This window comes from Bombus fervidus, chromosome 18, assembly GCF_041682495.2.
Source record: "Bombus fervidus isolate BK054 chromosome 18, iyBomFerv1, whole genome shotgun sequence".
Classification (NCBI taxonomy): Eukaryota; Metazoa; Arthropoda; class Insecta; order Hymenoptera; family Apidae; genus Bombus; species Bombus fervidus.
Genome location: NC_091534.1, coordinates 5,969,261 through 5,993,762, shown reverse-complemented (window position 1 = coordinate 5,993,762; position 24,502 = coordinate 5,969,261). Strand labels below are relative to the sequence as shown.

Genomic DNA, 24,502 nt, shown 5'->3' with positions numbered 1-24,502 from the left:
TTATATATTATACTCCATATTATATATATCATTATATTAATAGTTTATATTGTTATGTTACATTATTATATTATACATTATACATATATATATGTAAATCACCTGACACTTAAATTAATATGTTATTTGGTTGAACCCATTATATATTTATATATATATATATGAATATATAAATGGGTTCAATTGATTAACACACAAAATCAAGTATCTGGTGATTCTTATATATTATACTCCATATTATATATATCATTATAGTAATATTTTATATTATATTACAATATTATATTATACATTATACATATATATATGTAAATCACCTGATACTTAGCTCATTATGTTACTTGGTTGAACCCATTATATATTTATATATATATGAATACATAAATGGATTCAATTGATTAACATACAAAATCAAGTATCTGGTGATTCTTATATATTATACTCCATATTATATATATCATTATATTAATAGTTTATATTGTTATGTTACATTATTATATTATACATTATACGTATATATATGTAAATCACCTGATACTTATAATTGTATGTTATTTGGTTGAACCCATTATATATTTATATATATATATGAATATATAAATGGGTTCAATTGATTAACACACAAAATTAAGTATCTGGTGATTCTTATATATTATACTCCATATTATATATATCATTATAGTAATATTTTATATTATATTACAATATTATATTATACATTATACATATATATATGTAAATCACCTGATACTTAATTCACTATGTTATTTGGTTGAATCCATTATATATTTATATATATATATGAATATATAAATGGGTTCAATTGATTAACACACAAAATAAAGTATCTGGTGATTCTTATATATTATACTCCATATTATATATATCATTATAGTAATATTTTATATTATATTACAATATTATATTATACATTATACATATATATATGTAAATCACCTGATACTTAGCTCATTATGTTACTTGGTTGAACCCATTATATATTTATATATATATGAATACATAAATGGATTCAATTGATTAACATACAAAATCAAGTATCTGGTGATTCTTATATATTATACTCCATATTATATATATCATTATATTAATAGTTTATATTGTTATGTTACATTATTATATTATACATTATACGTATATATATGTAAATCACCTGATACTTATAATTGTATGTTATTTGGTTGAACCCATTATATATTTATATATATATATGAATATATAAATGGGTTCAATTGATTAACACACAAAATTAAGTATCTGGTGATTCTTATATATTATACTCCATATTATATATATCATTATAGTAATATTTTATATTATATTACAATATTATATTATACATTATACATATATATATGTAAATCACCTGATACTTAATCCACTATGTTATTTGGTTGAATCCATTATATATTTATATATATATGAATACATAAATGGATTCAATTGATTAACATACAAAATCAAGTATCTGGTGATTCTTATATATTATACTCCATATTATATATATCATTATATTAATATTTTATATTATATTACTATATTATATTATACATTATACATATATATATGTAAATCACCTGATACTTAAATTAATATGTTATTTGGTTGAACCCATTATATATTTATATATATATATGAATACATAAATGGATTCAATTGATTAACACACAAAATTAAGTATCTGGTGATTCTTATATATTATACTCCATATTATATATATCATTATATTAATATTTTATATTATATTACAATATTATATTATACATTATACATATATATATGTAAATCTCGTGGTATCTTGTCTTTCTTGTTATTTGGTTGAGCCCTTCATATATATATATAAAGTATTCAACCGATTAACATATTATTATTTTATATTATTATCATATTATTATTTTATATTATTGTATTAATATTTTATATTGTTATATTATTATATTATTCATTGTACATACATATATATATAAAAATTACCTGGTACTTGTTTTGTATCACGCAAGAATGAGAAAATAACATAAAATCTTTTCATTTTGGGCTTAGTTTTGTCTCAATAAACGGCAATCAGCCTGAATACAAAGAAACGCAACGAAAGACGTACAACAATTTAGAATTAATTGTAGCAACATCGTGTCCTTATGATGCGACGATCGTTGAGAATGTCGTCATGAAAAATATGTAAATTTGCGGTAGCAGTATCGAGCCTACGATATTTCATTCCACTTGTTTGTTCAGGTGTTCTTCAATTCGCGTTCCGAGCTCACGTTTTATTTGTCTCTTTAACGCAATTTGTATCTTTCCGCGTGTATTTGTACACATCCCGTGTTGATCTCTCTTCCCGCGCGAGAAACATCACAAGAATTCGAGTTAAGAACCAAAATGGAAACTTTTGTGACGTTTTAATTCCGTGTAACCTTCGTTGAATTGCATATCATTTCCAACAATACGTAGGTGTCTGCTTTCGATCTTATGGCAGATTTATCTAACAAATCGAATAATTCGATATGCTGCCTATGGACTGAGAATAAATCGGAAATAATCTGTGTTATTGATTGATTTCCTTCGCTTCCTTACGTTTTATCATTAATTCCTTTTCATTAACAATTATTTACTTATTAGGGGAGGATAGGTCATGGTGGTAGTGCTACTGTGGATATATAAACCTAGACATGGGAACAAACTTAGACAACAGCATTATCACCACGATCTATTCACCTCATATTTATTCATAGGAGAAACTATTTATCTGAACTTGTCAGTGGACAAATCGTTCACGTGTATATTTCGAGTTGACGTAATTATAAGTTCGGTTGGATGAGTTTGATACGCACAAACGCGAATTTTTACGAAAACCAAACTGCATTCGTTCGTCCACGATTTGTCCACGGTCGTCCAATTAAAATTCTCGCTGGTCCACGTCGTCAAAAAATTTTATCGCCAAATTAAAATTAAAAAAAAAAAAAAAAAAAAATGAAAAAAGCTGATAACTTTTTGTCGAGAAAATAAAAAATGGAATTTTCGGTTGGATAAATGTGGACAAATTGTAGACAGACGAATGTCCTTTAATTTTTATGAAAACTCGCATTTAGAGCCGTCTTGTATACCTAACCTAACCTCAATCTAAACCCAACCTAACCCCAGCTTCGCAGCTTATTATCAATTATCCCCACTACGTACTATTTTTCATATAAAGGGTGAGCATAATAGATGTACAATAGAAGGTTCACATGGATGAATTCAAGCAGCAAAAGTTCGGTTAAACGAGCATTGACTGAAGTTTCGTTCAGACGAATGGAGTTCCGCTGTATTTGACATTTAAGAGGAGTATTGAATCCAAGTGATTCAAGTGGAAATAATCACCACGTTACTATCCATCCGTATCTAATTTACTAAATTGATTGTAAAGACCATCTAAAGTAAATGTAAACTGGCAGCTTTCAATTCTCAAATTTCAAGCTGAGATAAGGAGGCTTATCCAGATACGTCTTTATCTCTTGGTCAGATAAATTTCTATTTAGACAAAGGCGATAAACAGCGCGTGATATTAATACACTTTGGAAGAAACTGCGTAAATTTCGAATTATCTTTGTCTTCGTATTCGCCAAACTTATTCCAACTTCAACCAGCTATTTATCGTCAAACACCAAACACATTTCTGATCATAGGATGTTGATAATTCATTTTGCAACAGGCGAAGTAAAAAATTAAATTATGCGCCTCCAATTTTGCACCCAACAAGCCAACAAATAACATTTCACACGTTCATCGAACGGATGCTTGGTGTCCAAGTGCATTAACAGCGAGAACAATGCAAGTGCACGCGAGTGTGTGAAATATTGAAATGCAAATTGCAGTTAGTGTACGAGAAGGAGCACGTCGAAAGTCGATAGGCGGTCCTGGGTACTTGAACTTTCTGCCCCCATAAAGGCTTTCATCTTGAGGGACTTTCGACCCACTCGCCTCGCTATGTGTCGGCTTACCGCGTCTCTCTAACGCGGTCTCTGCCAACGTCACAAAATGCAACTGTCCAGGTATTGATATACAGATGAGAGATATATAAATTAAGAGGAAATAGTTGTTATTTAAAAATGTACTAGTAAGAAGAAAATAATATTAATCAGGTGTCACGAAATAATTGAATGTAATAATAATATACAGGGAAACCTGTATAAGTTAAGCACACGTGGTGTATAACTGATATAAAAATGAGCCATCATCCAGCCAACACTTTTTCTATGCTCTTGGATGAGCCTTTTGGATGAAGAAACATCAAACAAAGGCAATTACAAGATCAAAGTGGAAGAATGTTTGGCTGAACTTGTGAATCCTGAGATTTATCTAGCCAAAGTGTCTTCAAAAATGTGAAAATTCTGAAAATTTTTGAAGCAAACTAACATGAACCCTGCAGGCTTTTATTTTTGGTAATATCAGCCCAACAGTTAGCTCTCCCTGACTAAGGGAATTATTCTCTTCTTCTAGATACATTTTTAAATGAAATGCATCTTCGTTCAATTTTCTAATCTTGTAAATTCTACTTTTTACTTTCAGTCTTTAACTGTCATCATCACTGACAATATACATTGAACCCCATCGTGAGATTTCTGCAAATTTCACCTCAGCCAACCATACAATTATTTCCAACAAAAGAAGCTATCAAACTTTTTGAAATTACTGTAGAATTCCTATCATCTGGCACACTAGGGTCCCAAGCAATGGCCATCATCAAATATCTCAATAAGATTAGATTACACTGACGAGGTGATAAAAACGAAGAAGATAATTTAGAAATTCAGCGTGGATGGTTCCAACATGGAATTTATTAATAGAAACAACGTACGAATTCCTTCAGTTGCTTCGTCAACTGCTCGCTACCAACGTCATAGTTGCATGGATTTCTTCGCTTAATCCGGCAACTACGGATAATCGGAACACGTTGCTGTACGTTGTATCGTCATGGGAGACGAGCACGTGTTCAGCTTTCTAATTGATTTTGCGTTGGGCAATCGGCAAGTGGGTGAAATTTCGCTGACAGAATTCCAGTCAGAGACGACAGACGAAGTAAGAGCAACGACGAAGTAAGCTTTTTATTTAAAAAGGCTGCACACATTACACAGCGTTCATCGATGCCACGACGAAACCGCGCGCATTTACTTTGCCTGCGTCCTATTTCTGGTCGCGATACGACGTAACCAGCGTGTCCCCGCGGCTCGTCTTTTGTGGTTACGGAATGCCAGTATTATCGAACTTTGGCTTCGCGCTTTTATTTCTCCTGTCACCGATAGGCTTTACGGATGCCGCTGTTCGCTTTTGTTCAGCTGCCTTTTCGTTGCGCCAGGGAACAAAGGTCGCCTCGTACAACGTAATAAGTCGACATGAAAAGTGATCCGCGCTAACAAAGAAATATCGCAATGTGATACGAAACTGAGAGCTTTCGCATTTGCTCTGTTTTCTTTCTATCCTTCGAGCTTCGTTACTTTTACAAGCAACGATTCTTTTCAAGTACAAGTGGAAGCTCGGTAACTGGCGTCTCAGGGAACAGCGAAGATCTTTCAGTTACGGACCAATACGACCGATCAATGATCGTCATACAGCAAAGCTGTAGAAACGCTTGGAGTTTCAGAAACAGAAAGTAGAGTCAGATGTAATACAGAGGTAAACTGCGAGTTGCAGAGGCCTGGCATATTCTAAATTCCAGCTACAATCAGGTAAAATCTGCACACGTGGCAAGTGATTCGAGTCGAGGCAAGTTTCACCTCGCAGCGAACAGGAAGAGAACGAAGAAAATTGTAACAATGGAAAGAGAAGAGACAACATGGGATAATTCGTCATCTTACGATACACGGCGTAGCTGTGCCATACAAGTTCGACAGTTACAGAGGCAGCGGCGATGCCAGTTCGACAGTTACAGAGGCAGCGGCGATGCCAGTTCGACACTTACAGAGGCAGCGGCGATGCCAGTTCGACACTTACAGAGGCAGCGGCGATGCCAGTTCGACACTTACAGAGGCAGCGGCGATGCAAATTGGACACTTACAGAGGCAGCGGTGATGTAAATTGGACAGTTACAGAGGCAGCGGCGATGCAAGTTCGACACTTACAGAGGCAGCGGCGATGCAAGTTCGACACTTACAGAGGCAGCGGCAATGCAAGTTCGACACTTACAGAGGCAGCGGTGATGTAAATTGGACAGTTACAGAGGCAGCGGCGATGCAAGTTCGACACTTACAGAGGCAGCGGCGATGCCAGTTCGACACTTACAGAGGCAGCGGCGATGCAAATTGGACAGTTACAGAGGCAACGGTGATGCAAATTGGACAATTACAGAGGCAGCGGCGATGCAAGTTTGACACTTACAGAGGCAGCGGCGATGCAAGTTCGACACTTACAGGGGTGCACTTTGATCTGTAGAGGCATAGCTACTTTAAATTTGAGCTACAAAAGTAAAATCTACACGTATTATAGAGGTTTTCGATCGATAGAGTTTACAGCCAGATACGTGCCATTCAATTTTCACGGATTTCTTGTCTCTTGTACAGAGTCCTGCAACATGCGATGCTTCGTTTTGTAATGTCGAAAATAAGCCACGATATATACGACGATTTCTAAGCTTCTTGTCCAATTTCGTGTCTCTCATTTGGCTATCGTTGGTCGCGTTTCTAAGGGGTGGGCTTTGTTCTAACCTGGAAAATCGTCATACATTTTAACAACTGACGTTAGAATCTACCTGAAATTTGAACTACAGAAGTAAAATATCTCAGTGCACCTAAGTTTTATCTGAACCTACTGACAGTCTTTCTCGTCGGAACGGAAAGCAACGAACGAAATTATAGTCTTATAAAGGTTTCCAAAGTAGGAAAATCCGAGTTATGGAGATTCGATTGCACGTGCAAGTATAACATCCGAAGAGCGAGAAATTGAACGTCTCTTTGAATTTGTGAGCGAAGCCAAAACGAGACGAAGATACTTTAGTTTTTCTTTAGACAGAAATAACGTTTCTCTTCACTGGAACTTTAATTAGAACGTAACAGGAGCTTTGCTGGGAGAATTTGATATCGTAAATTCTAGTTTAATGACGAAAGTTTGACCCATTGAAAAATGGTCGATTTATAGAACCACAGATGTACCAGCGATATTTCCGTAAAATGAAACTCTGGTCGTTCTTGAACATGTAGAGTGAAATTTTCAAATTTCTACAATTTTTAAATAAATTTTCTAACGAAAATGCTTGTAAAGAGTAAAGTGAAGGCTATGGGCCATCGAACGATATTTCTTGGCGAATTTTTATTTTTAATAGCTGACAGAAAGACACGACTTTGATAGAGTTGATAGACCTTCGATAGACTTTAATGGAGAGAAGGAAATTTTTATTTTCTCACTGTATATCATAAAAATGTATATAGACAATTTTGTCAACTTCTGCTTCAATATTACGAAAAATTAGGACCACGAAATTAGGATTTCTAATCACTTTAAATTCTCAATTTATAGTCGCAAGAAAATTAAGTTTATAATCATGGCACTCTATGAGCGTATACTTCTGTCCCTAAGTAGCCGGGCACTTACACGCAGGTTTCTGCAAATGAAGCGTCGCACTTTCAGATTCAATACAAACACAAATTATTAGACATTTGTCTCGTGCTTCTAAAAGGGAGACTTTGTTCTAACCTGGAAAATCGTCATACATTTTAACAACTGACGTTAGAATCTACCTGAAATTTGAACTACAGAAGTAAAATATCTCAGTGCAAGTAAGTTTTACCTGAACCTGCTGACAATTTTTCTCATGGGAACGAAAAGCAGTGAATGAAATCATAGAAACCTTATAAAGATTGTTGAAGTGGGAAGTCTACTCCATGAGATTGATAACGAGACGTAATGGTCTGACCAAATTCTTTAGTAGCTTGAACAATTTAGTTACATTTTCGCACAACTGAGATTTGAAGTGATCAATGACGCTTATGACATTGTATTTCATCTGATCGAATGTCTCTGGATTATCTGCATAGACTCTTTCGCAAATCATAGAAAACAATCTGACAGAGTTAAGGGTCACAATAGGGAATCATAATCATCTTAAAGATCATGGTACGCAATTATATGAACGACGTTGTCAATCATTGTTCTAACATTATGGCAAGTTAAAAAATGGGACTGAGTTTAAAATTATTCGCGTTGCTGTATGTATGTATACGTAGCTGCTGTATACGCGATAATTCAGTTGCAAAAAAGTGTCATGTCCTGAGAAAACGTGTACATGAAACAAAGAATTAATGCAAAAACAATGGCTATGTTGCAACAGTAAACAAAAGTACATATACTAATAGTATATGTAGTTCTATAAGCACATATGCTATTTCATTATAGAACCATAGGACAAGAATTATTGAAATAATCAATAATTAAGTTGGAACAGTTAGCAAAAGTGCATATGCTAATAGTATACAAAGTACCATAAGCACATATGCTATTTAATCGTAACGGAGAGGCGTAGGTTTATTAATACAATCAATTATTAAGTTGGAACAGTTAGCAAAAGTACATATGCTAACAGTATACATAGTACCATAAGCACATATGCAATTTCAATATCAATGTGATTTACTAAAACAATCAATAATTAAGTTGGAACAGTTAGCAAAAATGCATATGCTAACAGTATACATAGTTCCATAAGCACATATGCAATTTCAATATCAATGTGATTTACTAAAACAATCAATAATTAAGTTGGAACAGTTAGCAAAAATGCATATGCTAACAGTATACATAGTTCCATAAGCACATATGCAATTTCAATATCAATGTGATTTACTAAAACAATCAATAATTAAGTTGGAACAGTTAGCAAAAATGCATATGCTAACAGTATACATAGCTCCATAAGCACATATTCCATTTCATGATATTGGATTGACATGATTTATCAAAACAATCAATAATTAAGTTGGAACAGTTAGCAAAAATGCATATGCTAACAGTATACATAGTTCCATAAGCACATATTCCATTTCATGATATTGGATTGACATGATTTATCAAAACAATCAATAATTAAGTTGGAACAGTTAGCAAAAATGCATATGGTAACAGTATACATAGAGCTATCATCATCGACAGTCGGTGGACGTTCGGACCACATTTCGAGCTCCTGGTCCCGAGGGTGACGGCCGCAGCCAACGCCTTGTGCGGCCTTCTTCCGAATATAGGCGGAGCAGGGTCGGGAGTCCGCCGACTCTACGAGGGAGTGATCCGGTCCCGGGTCCTCTATGGGGCACCGGTGTGGGCCCAAGATCTGATGGCCAACCGTCGCAGTCGTACCCTGGTGAGGAGACTGCAATGGACGATCGCTATCCGAATAGCCAGAGGATATCGAACAATATCCTACGAGTCGGCGACAGTGCTGGCGGCGTCCCCCCCCGTTTGAGCTGCGGGCCCTTGAGCTCTGTCGGGTGTATGAACACCTGAGGGCACTGCCTTCGACGGCGGCGCCGTCGCTGCCCCGGGTGCGTCAGATTAGGGGACGTGGCGCTAGGAGGAGTGGTTCCCCCTAGCTTTCCAACTCAAGCCGGGACGCCTCCCTAGACAACTACAACGGCAGGGAGATAGACGACGAGGTTGCACTCGGTAGTGATTCGCAAGAGACCCCGGGTGCATCTCTGAACGTCGGGATGACCACCGTGGGGTTTTAGTCGGTAAGAGTCCGACATTACACGGTCGTTGCTACGCAGCGCCGAGTGTCCATGAGGATTTCCCCACGATAAAAAAGAAAAAAAAAAAAAAGTATACATAGCTCCATAAGCACATATTCCATTTCATGATATTGGATTGACATGATTTATCAAAACAATCAGTAATTAAGTTGGAACAGTTAGCAAAAATGCATATGCTAACAGTATACATAGTTCCATAAGCACATATTCCATTTCATGATATTGGATTGACATGATTTATCAAAACAATCAATAATTAAGTTGGAACAGTTAGCAAAAATGCATATGCTAACAGTATACATAGTTCCATAAGCACATATTCCATTTCATGATATTGGATTGACATGATTTATCAAAACAATCAATAATTAAGTTGGAACAGTTAGCAAAAATGCATATGCTAACAGTATACATAGTTCCATAAGCACATATTCCATTTCATGATATTGGATTGATATGATTTATCAAAACAATCAATAATTAAGTTGGAACAGTTAGCAAAAATGCATATACTAACAGTATACATAGTTCCATAAGCACATATACCACTTCATCTTATTATATAGCTATGATTTATTAAAACAATCAATAATTAAGTTGGAACAGTTAGCAAAAATGCATATGCTAACAGTATACATAGTACCATAAGCACATATGCAATTTCAATATCAATGTGATTTACTAAAACAATCAATAATTAAGTTGGAACAGTTAGCAAAAATGCATATGCTAACAGTATACATAGTACCATAAGCACATATGCAATTTCAATATCAATGTGATTTACTAAAACAATCAATAATTAAGTTGGAACAGTTAGCAAAAATGCATATGCTAACAGTATACATAGTACCATAAGCACATATGCAATTTCAATATCAATGTGATTTACTAAAACAATCAATAATTAAGTTGGAACAGTTAGCAAAAATGCATATGCTAACAGTATACATACTCCTATAAGCACATATGCTATTTTAGGATATCTAATGGATGATGATTTATTAAAACAATCAATAATTAAGTTGGAACAGTTAGCAAAAATGCATATGCTAACAGTATACATAGTACCATAAGCACATATGCAATTTCAATATCAATGTGATGTACTAAAACAATCAATAATTAAGTTGGATCAGTTAGCAAAAATGCATATGCTAACAGTATACATAGTACCATAAGCACATATGCAATTTCAATATCAATGTGATGTACTAAAACAATCAATAATTAAGTTGGATCAGTTAGCAAAAATGCATATGCTAACAGTATACATAGTACCATAAGCACATATGCAATTTCAATATCAATGTGATTTACTAAAACAATTAATAATTAAGTTGGAACAGTTAGCAAAAATGCATATGCTAACAGTATACATACTCCTATAAGCACATATGCTATTTTAGGATATCTAATGGATGATGATTTATTAAAACAATCAATAATTAAGTTGGAACAGTTAGCAAAAATGCATATGCTAACAGTATACATAGTACCATAAGCACATATGCAATTTCAATATCAATGTGATTTACTAAAACAATCAATAATTAAGTTGGAACAGTTAGCAAAAATGCATATGCTAACAGTATACATAGTACCATAAGCACATATGCAATTTCAATATCAATGTGATTTACTAAAACAATCAATAATTAAGTTGGAACAGTTAGCAAAAATGCATATGCTAACAGTATACATACTCCTATAAGTACATATGCTATTTTAGGATATCTAATGCATGATGATTTATTAAAACAATCAATAATTAATTTGGAACAGTTAGCAAAAATGCAAATGCTAACAGTATAAATAGTACCATAAGCAACAAGCAGTACAAATCTGTTTTATATAGGTTTCAATTTTGAGAAATAATAATAGAAAGATTAAAAAATATTTAGTGCAAGTATAAATTTCGCCAAGATCTCGAAATAAGGTTATTTCTCCTATTAATCTACCATTTCCGAAACCATTTCTCTAAACCTTTTCCTTTTTTTTAAATATCCTTCACAAAGAACTTGAAACGTGAGTGAAGCAATTTTCAAACTGTATTATTTATCTCATTTCGTTGATTTTTCACTATGGTAATAATCCTAGTAAAATTCACCATATACGTTAGAATGCGTAACTAAGTGACGTCCCGATGAACAGCATTTCAAATCTAAACGCTTCTCCCCGAAATTACAACTACGTTATTCGCGTCATAATAACGTAATATTGGGTTGGCAACTAAGTAATTGCGAATTTTATCATTAGATGGTATTGACAAAATCTGCAATCTCTGTTGCCAACCCAATATAATAATCCAACAACCTCCTTTCGACGAAGATCACGTGTTTCCTAGTGGAACAGCGTACCGCTTTTTGCGCGACCAATCGATTTCCTTTGTTTGTTACCACCGCCCTGCTCGCGTCTCGCGTGTCGTCTGAACTAAACGGAATCTTCCGGCTTATCGATCCATCTCGGATCGCGTATTGCTTTTCTACGAGTTCAATTTCCACGAATTACCAGGCTATTCGTAATTCCATATTACGTGAAATTCCACCGAGAACCAACACTCTGTCCCTTTGTCTTTCTTTCTTTAACGCGGCTGTGAAGCCGAGGCACAGGTGTTGAAGCTTCTTAACTCGTACGAAACGTAACGAGCGCCACTTAACACTTTACCGACCGATAACCGATCAATTGGTTTTGTCACCGACCGATAGCCTATTAATCGACTTTTTGTGGCCAACAATTTTTTCGCTATATGAGCAGTAATTTGTTATTGAGTACTAAGGTACCTTACTCGGTTTTATACCAATTTGAAAAAACGTACCGTTCGCGATGAACAAAAAGAATGGTATTGAAGAGTCTAAAGCCAGGGAGAATCTGCGTCTGAGATGCCGGTCTCCGTTGAATCGCTATCGGTCGGTAAAGTGTTAATTACGAAGGAACCCGGCGCGCGCTGTCTGACTTTCTTGCAAGGGTATTAAATGTAACCTGCAAGAAGCGGAGATTTTTTAGTTTGCAAGAACAGCACCAACGATGATCTGGTTTAATGCCGCGTAATGATTAGACCGCGCGTGTTTCAGCGTTTACGGTCGACTCCTAAAGACGCGAAAGTACAGATAACGGGGAGAAATATGCAGGCAGGCTCGTAAAATACGTGGAGAAAAGGTACAGTACGTTACTACTCGTGACACTATACGTTGTAAGTACGTAAGCGTGGTAGCGGTGCTCGTCGATTATTTTTAAACGATGTTTCGTACGTGTACGACTATATAGACACGCGATGATCGGAAAATTGGCTGATGTGTATGTTGAATCATTATGAAAATCAAGCGGGTGTAGAGTATGCGTCAGTGAAAATTACTCGACCAACTGAAAGTGAATTTCTTTATACGTAGATTGTAATCTGAATAGGAGAAACAAATTGCAAGCGTTTTTTTTGGTTCGAGTGGACGACCATATTCTTTTCTTTTGTCACTAACTTCTTTTAGCTTTTAAGAGGTTAGTGCGAGACACAGACGTGCCTTGCTCGAATGTAAATTAATTACAGAGATTATTGCAATACCGTGAATCATTACTTCTTCTAATTTATTGTCTATAATGTTATATATGTACGTTCCTTGTTATTTATATTTTTATTTATAATGTTTGTAAAAATATATATAACATGTATACTGCATGATAAAATAATACATATATTATATTATATACTATATTAATTTGTATGATATATGTTATGTATTTTTGCAAATATATTACTTGCATTTTATTTAATTATTATATATATATATGTTATATATTTTTGCAAATATATTACTTGCATTTTACTTAATTATTATATATATATATGTTTTATATTTTTGCAAATATATTACTTGCATTTTATTTAATTATTATATATATATATGTTTTATATTTTTGCAAATATATTACTTGCATTTTATTTAATTATTATTATATATATATATGTTTTGTATATATTTATATTATATATGTAATAAATGATATTAATAACCAATAACAAATATTTCATTATAGACAGACAATAGGTATAGAAATAAATAATTGTTGTTTAAACAAATATCTATCTACATATTTCATCTCAATTATTTTAACTGTATTAATTTGTATAAATATATTTTTTACTCTATTCATGGTAAAATAATGGATAGCACAGATTGATGCACATTTTTGATGAAGAAATATCTAAGGAAGGCAGAGAAGGCAATTAAATGTAGGGATATTTGGAAAATGTGAAAATTCGGAAAACTTTGCAACTAAACTAATACGAGCCCGCCAGCTATTTATTTTTAGTAATATGAGTTCAACAAACACGTGATATCTCACTATACAACATATGCTCAACATATTTCCCTTGAACATTATTAGTACGTTCAATTACTTAATGATACCTGACTAAGAAAATTATTTCCTTTTTTTTTTGTACATTTTTAAATGAAAACCATTTTCTTCAAGTTTTTTTTTAAATTTTAAATTTTTATTTCTAAAGATCTTCGAATTTCGTCTCAGCTAACCAGGCGATTATTTCCAATAGAAATTATGGAATTACGAATTAGGAAGAAATGATCAATTTTTTCAGAAATTATATCCGTATCGTAGCTCCAGCGATCTTTTCCCTCTTGCAACTTTGTACCGATGCATCCACGTCGTATATATACCACACACCAGCTAAATCGATTTACTGGACAAATTGAATATTTTTTTTTTTTTTTTTTTAGGAGTACGATAAAAAGAGAAGAAAAGAAAATACTGTCTTGTCTAGGGAAATTAGCAAATACCAGCTTTTTTAGCTGTTGGAGAAGCGAGTGAAGTTCCGCTGACAAAGTTCCAGCCAGACGGACAGAAAGAAAAGCTAAATGAGGTAAATAAAGAACATTAATAAAAAAACAGATAACTCGTTATCGTCGTTAGTAATTTTACTCTGCGTATAAATACAGACTGACTGAGTCACTGCAGTGGTCTTCGTTCATGTATTCTCGTACGCTTCAACGAAGAAGCACGTGACAATGTAGCATCAAACGATGTTGCTAATTTCTATGCCAACGATCCGAGCTAACAAAGTGTACTGTTGCAATTAAATCTGACACCGGGTATGTTGCTACCGTCAGTTTATTATTATCTTCGATTTATCTGAATTTATGACTTTGTGCAATGTTTATATCTTGTTCTTCTTTCAGCGAATTCGACTTCTCGCGTACTCGTGTCAAGTGCAACTTTCAATTCGAAGCGATCGGTGTTGCCAGGCTCGTTACGCGGAAACACATTACGGAAACAATAAATTTAGAATTAACAGCGGAGCCAGATCGTAAATAAGTTTTCCACGCTAAAAATAAACGACGTATCGAAGTCGGAACAGCAACACAACGGAACGATCGCCTGTTGAATGTTAAATACTTATTACGCCAGTATGTGTGTAACGTTTGGCCATTTGCAGCATGCACATTCAATATTTGAATATCGTGCAAAGCTAACCTCGCCGTTTTCTAATCGTATCTCTGTTAAACACGAGATATTGATTTGCACAGGACATGAATATTGCTATGCATTTGACCGATAGAAATACCAAGCTTCTTCAATTACGTTATTACTTGTAATAATTTAAACGAATTATTTTCATTGTAAGGGTTGGTACTAAACGAAATAATGTCCAATTTTGATGGTCAAAAAATATCCACGTGTACCTTATATACATATATTATATACAATACTGAATATACTATATATTATATATAATACTAGATGTAATTATATAGTATAATTATATATAATTATCATTCTCGGCATTACTATGTATAATAATGTTGATCATGATAAATATATACGCATATACCATATGTCTTTTCTAGTTGTAAAAACCGATATTAAATGACTTAATGTCCAATTTTGGGAATCCAATAACCAAGTATAACTTACATATATAATAGTAATTATAATACATATATTATATACAATACTCAATATAGTATATATTGTATACAATACTAGATGTAATTATATAGTATAATTATATATAATTATCATTCTCGGCATTACTATGTATAATAATGTTGATCATGATAAATATATACGCATATACCATATGTTTTTTCTAGTTGTAAAAACTGATATTAAATGACTTAATGTCCAATTTTGGGAATCCAATAACCAAGTATAACTTACATATATAATAGTAATTATAATACATATATTATATACAATACTGAATATAGTATATATTGTATATAATACTAGATGTAATTATATAGTATAATTATATATAATTATCATTCTCGGCATTACTATGTATAATAATGTTGATCATGATAAATATATACGCATATACCATATATCTTTTCTAGTTGTAAAAACTGATATTAAATGACTTAATGTCCAATTTTGGGGATCCAATAACCAAGTATATCTTACATATATAATAGTAATTATAATACATATATTATATACAATACTGAATATACTATATATTATATATAATACTAGATGTAATTATATAGTATAATTATATATAATTATCATTCTCGGCATTACTATGTATAATAATGTTGATCATGATAAATATATACGCATATACCATATATCTTTTCTAGTTGTAAAAACTGATATTAAATGACTTAATGTCCAATTTTGGGGATCCAATAACCATATGTGTCATATGTATAATGGTAATTATAATATATATACTATATATTATAATATATACTACATATAATACTAAATATAATTATTATATATATACCATATATTTCTTTTAATTGTAAAGACTGGTATTAAACGCAATTACGTTTAATCTTGACGATATAATAAAAGAAGGATATATGCATTGCATATGTATATAAGGTACACATGAATATTATACGGTCGTGAAAATTAGACGTTATTTCGTTAAATACCAGTCGTTACAATTAAAAAAAGAGTAGGTATATATAATATTTTATATATAATAATTATGATTACATATTATACATAATATAATTATATATATATATAATAAATGAGCTGATGTAAAATAATTATTGAAATATCGAATTTGCAAGGTGTTATGGGAAACATAAGATTAACTCTGCCATCCGAGTACTCGCTAATATCTAACCAATGTAATTAAAAAATGTCCACTTTTTAACTTATTTAAACTATTCGTAACATCTGTTTTAAACGTAAACATATCGGATTCGTTAAGAAGAGCGCATCGCAAGACGTTTGCTCGATTCATCGTACGCGAACGACTCAGTCTCTGTTCGTCTCGTTGCATCTGTAGCTGTACAGCCGAACAAATGACGCGAATGGCATTAACTGGAAATTCTGTCGTATAATTAGAAGATGTAAACGACGTATGCGCGATGCAAATTGTCGGCTTATGAACATTCAATGATCGCGGAATGCTGTTTAATGAGTTGATAGATCGCCGAAGTGCGAGAAGCTTCTGGAACGCTAAATATGGAAGTTTCTATTAAAACACAGCTTATAATTAGCCTTTCTTATCCTTCAATAGTTGATCGTAACAATGAGATTTTTTTAACCGTCACGCGACCGTGACGGGTTTATCTTGACCCAATACGATATTTGCCAACGTCGCATACGCGAAAATCATCGTATTTGTTTCAATTAAAAACTGTGTTACGTTATATTATAGCTGTGCAGAATGGCTACTGTTTATTTATATCTCGCTATTAATTTATCCTCGCGTATATACTTTGTTGAAAAATAATATAAAAAGAAAATTTATTTCTATATCTATATATATATATTAAAAAAAAAAAAAAGAAAAGGAAAATAGCCATTATTAGAATTGAAAATATTGGATTACGTTAACCAGAGAATAAAGCCGAGGGTGAAATTTCCTTTCGTTACAGAAATGTGCCAACGACCATAAATAACAAGGGTAGCGATGCACGTACACATTGCTGAATACAGATTACTATAACATATTACTGAAAACAGTAGCGTGCTTGAATATCTCTTATAGCATCGCTTCTAATGAATCATTCTCCTCACATATCGGTAGGAACGGTCCTTAATGTATTCTCCAATGATATTATTTCGTCGTCGCGCGCAATATTTCCATTTAAATTTACATATTCACGTTTCACCGAATTGCCTTTTAAACTCAATAAGCAATTTTCCTGCCAGCAGTAAAATAGCGAAGATAATTACACGAGCGATAAAACGATATGTAAACTATATATAATATAGTGTATATACATATGTGTAATATGTATACACACACACACAATATATATATAATTATATATTTATATATTAATATAATTATGTATTAACATAACACATTAAAGATATATAAATATATTACATATATATTATATATTTATATATTTCTGATAGGTATATAGTGTACATATATATGTGTGTGCTGCCTGTATGTGTGATATGGATATACACACACAATATATATATATAATTATATGTTTATATATTAATATAATTATGTATTAATATAACATATTAAAGATATATAAATATATTACATATATATTATATGTTTATATATTTGTGATATATATATAGTGCCCATATATCACACCAACGTTCCAAAAGAACGATTCATTAGACGCTATAGTACAACAAATACTCAAATATACTGCTATTTCAATAATATATGTAAGTATACCATTCTTCTTATTATATAAATTTAATGAAAATGTGACGAGAGACGATGGAACGTCACGAGAGGATCAATTAAGGGTGGTTCACACCGATGTTCGAAAAGAACGTCTATTCATTAGACGCTATAGTACAACAAATACTTAAATATGCTGCTGTTTTAGTAGTATATGTAAGTATATCATCCTTCTTATTATGTAATTTTAATGAAAATATGTCGAGAGACGATGGAACGTCACGAGAGGATCAATTAAGAGTCGTTCACACCGATGTTCGAAAAGAACGATTCGTTAGATACTATAACAAATATTCAAATATGCTGTTACTTTAGTAGTATGAGTATGTATATCACTCTTCTTATTATTTACGAACCTGATTTGACATTTCTGTAAGGACGTCACATTGTTCTAATCAACTAGAAAGGACAACGAAGAGTATAATGTTTTAAGAAACAACTGACTTTCTTCCCACAGATTCAGTTGCCATTGAAATTATTAGTATACCATTGTAAACGTATACTGTAACATTTAATTAATTAGAAATTAATATCATTTTTTGGTATTCTCATATGGCTACAAAAATAACATACTATAAAAATAAAATAAAATTTACAGAATCTGATAAAACAACGCTTCACTTAAAAGTGACTGTACACGTGCAAATTCGTTTCACACTCGCTACACCTGCATCAGATGTTTCTCGTTTCACACAGTCGAAATTGAATTTATTTTAATCGCTGCATTATCAGTAACAATAATAAGCACGATAAGACCACGACAAATGTTACATCTACGCATACGTGTACACGTGTAACGTGGACAGCATATGCCATAAGGAGAAGATGATCGCACGGCGGGGGAACACCTGTACAAAATTGCACAAATATTTTGCTTGGCGGTGACTGGTCGTCTCACGTTACCGCATAGTAATAAAATTGCACGAGCAATGACGTAAAAGCGGAATGTGAAGCGCAAAGATATTATCGTCGGAGAGCAAGGGGAATGTTTACCTTTGGTTCGCTGGCCCTTTGATTTTCTATCATTTTGCGAATGTCGCGTCGGTTCGTGAAAGAGAAACACGACTCGTCCAGATACAAAGTAATATAAGATACGGAAGAATCTTCGCTTGCAAACCCAATAGAGATCGATACGAGGCGATAAGATACAAAGTGAAAATTATATAACAGACGAACCGATCGTCACATTTAATAAATTGATGAAACTTTGAATTGGAAGAAATAAATATCTGTAGAATAATTTCATGTTTCATTAAATTTTCATTAGAAATTTTTGTATTTTTTGAAGATGCTTCACATGTATAAAGCAATGAAATTTATCGAGGCATATTTAATCTGCGGTATATTTCATAACTTTCACGTGAACAATTTTCATTGTAATTTTCATTCAAAGATAACGATCGTTGAAAGCGAGTAAAGAATGTCTGTAAGATCAATGACATGCCATACATCGTATATACGACATACACCATTCAAGTTCTCGATGATGTAACTGAATGAACTTGAAAGTACATCCCACAGTCGCCTTAAATGTCTGTTTAAACTCAAACGTTCGCGAGAGAAAATATGTACATGTGTGTATACGTAAATACGATATATTTATCTTTGGAAGATTTGTCGTTATATTTATCGTTATATTGTTGCAAATTGATTATTATTTCTAGTTATATATTTCTTTAATAATTTCATTGAACAGTAGAATCTTCATTGTTCGAGAATACTATAACTATCGGAATGTTTCATTCCTTAAAACTTATATTGTTATATAATGTAAGTATGATAAGATAGTGGTAACTTTAATAAGATAAAATAGCCAAAATAAAATCCTGTTATTTGAATTGATTGCTGATAACAAAAATTAAATTTCCGTCATTGATAATGGTTATTCATAATTGAAATAATATTCAGTCCATTGATAATTGTCACTGGGAAGCAAAATTGAATTTCCGTCATCGATAATGTTTATCCGTAACCAAAGCAAAATTTGGTCATTTGTATTGATTACTGATAACCAAAATTAAATTTCCGTCATCGATAATGTTTATCCGTAACCAAAGCAAAATTCGGTCATTTGTATTGATTACTGATAACCAAAATTAAAATTCCGTCATCGATAATGATTATTCGTAACCAAAACAGTACACGATCATTTATATTGATTACTGCTAACCAAAATAAAATTCGGTCATTTGTATTGATTAGTGATAACAAAAATTAAATTTCCGTCATTGATAATGGTTATTCGTAATTCAAATAATATTCAGTCCATTTATAATTGTCATAGGGAAGCAAAATTAAATTTCCATTATAAATAATGATTATTCGTAACCAAAATATAATTCGGTCATTCGTATTGATTACTGATAACCAAAATTAAATTTCCCTCATCAATAATGATTATTTGTAACCAAAACAGAACACGATCATTTATATTGATAACTGCTAACCAAAGCAAAATTCGGTCATTTGTATTGATTGCTGATGGGAAAAAATTAAATTTCCGTCATTGATAATGGTTATTCGTAATCCAAATAATATTCAGTCCATTGATAATTGTCACTGGGAAACAAAATTAAATTTCCATTATCAATAATGGTTATTCGTAACCAAAATATAATTCGGTCATTTGTATTGATTGCTGATGGGAATAATTAAATTTCCCTCATTGATAATGGTTATTCGTAATCCAAATAATATTCAGTCCATTGATAATTGTCACTGGGAAACAAAATTAAATTTCCATTATCAATAATGATTATCCGTAACCAAAATAAAATTCGGTCACTTGTATTGATTGCTGATGGGAAAAATTAAATTTCCGTTACTGATAATGGTTATTCGTAATTCAAACAATATTCAGTCCATTGATAATTGTCACTGGGAAGCAAAATTAAATTTCCATTATCAATAATGATTATTCGTAACCAAAACAGTACACGATCATTTATATTGATTATTGCTAATCAAAATAAAATTCGGTCATTTGTATTGATTACTGATAACCAAAATTAAATTTCCCTCATTGATAATGGTTATTCGTAATTCAAATAATATTCAGTCCATTGATAATTGTCACTGAGAAGTATAATTAAATTTCTGTCATCAATAATGATTATTCGTAACCAAAACAGTACACGATCATTTATATTGATTATTGCTAACCAAAATAAAATTCGGTCACTTGTATTGATTGCTGATGGGAAAAATTAAATTTCCGTTACTGATAATGGTTATTCGTAATTCAAACAATATTCAGTCCATTGGTAATTGTCACTGGGAAGCAAAATTAAATTTCCATTATCAATAATGATTATTCGTAACCAAAACAGTACACGATAATTTATATTGATTATTGCTAACCAAAATAAAATTCGGTCATTTGTATTGATTACTGATAACCAAAATTAAATTTCCGTCATTGATAATGGTTATTCGTAATTCAAACAATATTCAGTCCATTGATAATTGTCACTGGGAAGCAAAATTAAATTTCCATTATCAATAATGATTATTCGTAACCAAAACAGTACACGATCATTTATATTGATTATTGCTAATCAAAATAAAATTCGGTCATTTGTATTGATTACTGATAACCAAAATTAAATTTCCCTCATTGATAATGGTTATTCGTAATTCAAATAATATTCAGTCCATTGATAATTGTCACTGAGAAGTATAATTAAATTTCTGTCATCAATAATGATTATTCGTAACCAAAACAGTACACGATCATTTATATTGATTATTGCTAACCAAAATAAAATTCGGTCACTTGTATTGATTGCTGATGGGAAAAATTAAATTTCCGTTACTGATAATGGTTATTCGTAATTCAAACAATATTCAGTCCATTGGTAATTGTCACTGGGAAGCAAAATTAAATTTCCATTATCAATAATGATTATTCGTAACCAAAACAGTACACGATAATTTATATTGATTATTGCTAACCAAAATAAAATTCGGTCATTTGTATTGATTACTGATAACCAAAATTAAATTTCCGTCATTGATAATGGTTATTCGTAATTCAAACAATATTCAGTCCATTGGTAATTGTCACTGGGAAGCAAAATTAAATTTCCATTATCAATAATGATTATTCGTAACCAAAACAGTACACGATCATTTATATTGATTATTGCTAACCAAAATAAAATTCGGTCATTTGTATTGATTACTGATAACCAAAATTAAATTTCCGTCATTGATAATGGTTATTCGTAATTCAAACAATATTCAGTCCATTGGTAATTGTCACTGGGAAGCAAAATTAAATTTCCATTATCAATAATGATTATTCGTAACCAAAACAGTACACGATCATTTATATTGATTATTGCTAACCAAAATAAAATTCGGTCATTTGTATTGATTACTGATAACAAAAATTAAATTTCCGTCATTGATAACGGTTATCCGTAACCAAAATATAATTCGGCCACTTCTATTGATTATTGATAACCAAAATTAAATTTCCCTCATCAATAATAGTTATTCATAACCAAGATATAATTTACTTCATTGATAACGGTTACTGGTAACCAAAGAGAATTTCAATCATTTCTAACGTTTACTCGTAAGCAAACTAACTAAAGATATTAACTTGTACACCATAATTTAAACAATTTGCCTCACAACAGTAACAATGTCCCTTCAGAATATAAATTTTGTACGACCAATAAATAATTGCTCAAAATACTATGTTCAATACTACATCGAATTATCAACATTATGTCACTTGTAGCTTACCATCTCGTCAATACGATATTATTTCCACTAAAACATAAAACAATTATTACAACGAAAATGTTGCTATCCGAGTGACCAAATATTCTTACTGCAATAATTATTGTAATAAATATTTTAGGTTGCACTATTCATCTGCCAAATTATGCAATTATACTCTCGTCCAATCGAAACAGACTAGCCCCATGTAACTAAATATTCAAGATAGAACCGAGTCTCTTTAAATTCTATCAGATCAAAAACGTCTCATTTACCAACCTACGCGGTTCAAACGCAGCTACTGCCTATGTGCACCAAAAAAAAAAAGAAAAAAAGAAAAGAAGAGAAGCAATCGCAACTAATTACATTAAAAAGAGAAGAAAACAGAGGACAAGGAAAAGAAAAGAAAGAAGAAAGGATTGAAAGTTTCTATAAACAGGTCTCCGTATTAATGCGATCGGTCTTCAGAGAATATACCTGGCCTCTGTATTTAACACGTCTGTATGTGGCCCGCAAAGGAATAGACGGTGCGCCTATAATCTCGTGTTTCAACTCCATTAGTATACGTGGCACTTCAAAGGAGGAAAAGTGTCCTTCAAAGAACCGTGCACCGTGTACCAAGACCTTCCCTTATTATTAGAAATCCCATCGATTCCCGACATGGTTCACAGGTTGTTTAATTTCCCGTTAGCAGGTTCTTTGTACACACGTCGAGTGTGCTTCTCAAGTAAACCGGCGATCGTCGATTTAGGACGAGCTGAGGAGTCCTCGCAAGACGTTGTTTCACGGATACGCGCGCCTCCGTGGAAAATGTCGCAATCGCGAGAATCTCTGCGCGCTTTCGACAAATCCTTCCGAATAAAACAGAAACTGTGAAATAGCTGCAGCCTGAAAAGCTGAAATAGAAGTACAGCAGATTGGAGTAGAGACTCAAATAGAAGTAGAGTAGAGTAGAAACTCGAGTAGAAGAAGTAGAAAGCCATCCAGTAAGGAATTATTTATCCAGACTCGAGTTACTTTTCTGCTTTGGGTTGCTGGCGACCCAAGATGCTGACACGTCTGACGACAGAATTGATGTGCAATGTGCAAAATACCCGAAACTGTCGTTTAGACGAGACAAGAGGGAAGAAGCTGGTGCGGATACTCTGCGGATGGTACGCAGGCATCGAGAACAATGACAAAGGCAGCGGAAACAGCGATACCGAGCGACAGAGAGGGAAATCTAAAAGGACGAGTCCGAAATGAGTGCACCTCGTGGTTGCAGAAGAGAAATCGATAGAAGACTATAGTCCGTGAAGATACCAGCCGTAAACAGATGCACGCGGTGGGATTTAAACGAGAAAGAGCGTTTTCCGAGCTGGATGTGTGTTTTGTTGTCTGACAGATCCGCTTCTGATATGAA

General features: G+C 32.6%; 2 protein-coding genes across 9 annotated transcripts in view; one reads left to right on the top strand and one right to left on the bottom strand.

Annotated features, from left to right (window-relative positions):
• Krt95d (phosphofurin acidic cluster sorting protein KrT95D) overlaps positions 1-24,502 on the bottom strand; it is a 184,606-nt gene that overhangs the window by 119,829 nt on the left and 40,275 nt on the right. The gene's annotated exons all lie outside the window — the stretch shown is intronic.
• LOC139996539 (glucose dehydrogenase [FAD, quinone]-like) overlaps positions 23,760-24,502 on the top strand; it is an 84,981-nt gene continuing 84,238 nt past the window's right edge. The window contains exon 1 of the mRNA XM_072020940.1: positions 23,760-23,771. The gene's annotated coding sequence lies outside the window, so the exon portion shown is untranslated. The remainder of the gene's footprint in view (positions 23,772-24,502) is intronic.